Here is a 699-nt window from a genome sequence, read left to right as displayed (position 1 = left end):
ACAACCGCCCCACTTCCCGCGGGGCGAGGCCCCGCCCCGCCCGCACCCTTCAAGCGGCAACTCCTCCTCAGCGGCCCCGTGACCCCTCTGGTGACCCCCCCGCCCAGTCCGCACGCTCCCCGCCATCCACCACGGGCACAAACCGGCGGCTCGGTGCCTCGGGGTGCCCCCAATCCCCCTGCCTTCGCCCCCCGGCCCGACCCTTCAAGCGGCAACTCCTCCTCAGCGGCCCCGTGACCCCTCTGGTGACCCCCCCGCCCAGTCCGCACGCTCCCCGCCATCCACCACGGGCACAAACCGGCGGCTCGGTGCCTCGGGGTGCCCCCAATCCCTCTGCCCTCGCCCCCCGGCTCTGAGGGGTGGAAGACGGGAGGGGCTCATTGCGGGGAAGGGACGCGGTGGTGGCGTTGCCCTTTTAAGAACGGCGCTGGCTGGGCGGGGCCTGCCCCGGCGAAACGAACGGGCGGCACCTCCCGCCACCCGCCGGGCGGGCTCCGGTGTCCCCCCCACCCTCGGTCCCTCCCGGTCCCCGGCGCCGGGCACGGCCGCGAGCGGTTACCAAAATAAAAGAGCAGGTTTAATTCACCGAACACAGAAGTCCCGCCGCGGCGGGGCGGGGCGGCCCCGGCCCGGTACGGGCGACCCCCGGGCAGCCCGGTAGCCGGTTCCCCGGCAGCGGCGCCCCGCCGCCGCCCGCCC

This window comes from Onychostruthus taczanowskii, unplaced genomic scaffold (assembly GCF_017590055.1).
Source record: "Onychostruthus taczanowskii isolate IOZ18803 unplaced genomic scaffold, ASM1759005v1 scaffold271, whole genome shotgun sequence".
Taxonomy (NCBI): Eukaryota; Metazoa; Chordata; class Aves; order Passeriformes; family Passeridae; genus Onychostruthus; species Onychostruthus taczanowskii.
This window is presented reverse-complemented; position numbering follows the sequence as displayed.